Source organism: Pteropus vampyrus, unplaced genomic scaffold (genome assembly GCF_000151845.1).
Source record: "Pteropus vampyrus isolate Shadow unplaced genomic scaffold, Pvam_2.0 Scaffold11, whole genome shotgun sequence".
NCBI lineage: Eukaryota > Metazoa > Chordata > Mammalia > Chiroptera > Pteropodidae > Pteropus > Pteropus vampyrus.
Window position 1 is genome coordinate 4884236 of NW_011888792.1, and position 2343 is coordinate 4886578.

General features: G+C 31.4%; 1 pseudogene; it reads right to left on the reverse strand.

Annotated features, from left to right (window-relative positions):
• Positions 1 to 931: 931 nt before the first annotated feature.
• Positions 932 to 1050, reverse strand: LOC111732205 (annotated as a pseudogene).
• Between the last annotated feature and the right edge of the window lie 1293 nt (positions 1051 to 2343).

The window sequence follows — 2343 nt, forward strand, 5'->3', positions numbered from 1 at the left end:
AAATGGGCCTTCCTCTTCTTGAATTCAAGAATTTTACAAATGTTCCATTATCTAGCATGAAGGATGAATTATAAAAATACAAACAAACAAGCATAAAACAAAGCAAAACACCAAAACTATAAAAATGCATCATGAGGAAAACAGACAAACTTTAAAGATAGTGCCAGGTGACCTTACTACCTGGAACTTAGGATATTTTCACATGCCCATTCTGCCTCCTCCACTGTAGCATTGTGCTAGTTTATGGGTTCTTATTTCTTTCCTTCCTACCTCATTTTCAGTTCCCTATTACCTTCTCTGTCTGATAGAATTCTCAGGATTAGAACCCCTCTCTTCCAATAAATGACTACCTGGAATTGTAGTGAATTCTCTAAATTTGCATTTAGAAGTATTCTCTGGTCATTAAGCCATAATTTGGACTGCCATTTCATTGCCCATTTTGTCCCAAATATCTAAGAATTTTCCCTTTCCTTAAGATAGATCTACCTCTTTCCTACCATTTCACAAGCTTTTAAATTATGAAATCTTTAAAGATAATATTGACCCCTTCTCGTCAAGTCATTATGTCCTCTTATGTGATGACAGCAGTGCAGAGAGCAGATATCTGACCTAGCCCTCTCTCCCAATCTAATGGAACAGAATTCCAAAAATAGAGCACATGTTAATTAAGTTAACAATCCATCACTCAATACTATATGTTGATGCTTGTTCAGTGCCAACCACTCTTTCGGATATTAAAAATACATTGGTAAAAAGATATATACAATCCTTATATTTACAGAGTTTAATATTTTAAAAGATAAATAGACATTAAATACCCAAATTATTTAAGGAACAATTACGGCGGGTAGATATAAAGAAATATAGATGATGAAAGATATATATATATATATATATTTATATATATATATATATTTTTTTTTTTTTTTAACACCTACAGCACCTGGTATTCCTAAGTGATCTCCCATCCAAGTACTAACCAGGACCGATCCTGCTTAGCCTCTGAGATCAGATGAGATCGGGCACGTTCAGGGAGGCATGGCTGTAGGTGAAAGATATTTTCTAGAGACAATATTGTGGAATCTAATTTTTAATACTGTAACTCATAATCTGGTCTCACTTAAGTTATAAAAAGTGAAATATGGCTAATCAATAACAGTACATTTTAGCTGTATTTACATAACAGAATGAAGAGATAGCAACTATGCAGTAAAGTTTACCAGCATATTATGTCAAATTGGGCAACTTAGCTCCAAAAGAAATATTTTAAAACTAGGCAATTGTCAAGCATTGTCTTTATTTTGTATAAACCTAAGCAAAATAGCAAGATCTTTATTAAAATATTTCTTTTAAGAGAAATATAAATTTGTTATATCATATTTTATTCAAAGATTTCTGGATGACTTAAGAGCATTTTATAAACACACGAATTTATTTCTCCCTTTAAAATGGAGTTATAGAATCATGAGCAGTAATTTTCAGTGTACCCCATGTTGCCATCTACAGCATTATGAAGTTTAATGAAAATTTGAATCAACTTTGGTACTGTGCACTATGGCACTGATTTATCCCTATGATTTATATTCTAATGTAAAACATATTGGTAATACAAATTCTTAATGATATTTTTCCTTCTCTGAGAAAAATTAAGGATGAGTTATTAAGTGGTTTTCCTAAACATTCTGTACTTTATATTGCTGTTTGTTTTACATTTATAAAAAAATGTTTTATTTATGGTTTGTATATCACAACAATACGAAGTAGGCTCATAATGAGGAAATGACAGCCTTGCTAATGGAGCCTGAGATCTCCTTATAGTATAAGTTCTGAACTCCATTTTTTAATAGATCTCAAGGTTTAAAGACATGGCAAGACCCCATTCTTTCATGTCCACCCCCCCCCGCACAAAGGTAAAATGGTTTAAATTTATTGTTTAAAGGATTATTTTAGTTGCTACTCATGCTAATTATCCATCTATATAAAATATATGATATAAATATAATACATATGCTAATTGCATGAAAAGCACAACAACACAAATATACAATATATATTTATATACTCCATGTATATAGAAACCTGGATTGGTAAATAATAAATGTATTTGATTGACAGCTTACAGAATAGGCAGAATTTCTTCTGGAGATGTCTTTGTTTTTTCTTGTTGCTGTCAGCTAACCTATGAATATATAAGGAAATTATTCAGACCAAGCAGATAAAGGGATACAACACTGACTAATAGTAGCATACAGCGAGAGCCTCATTTAATAAGTGTATATGGTGATATTATCTCTGCTTATATAGTTGAACAAATAAACTTTGGTATGCACTTAAAAATATCAT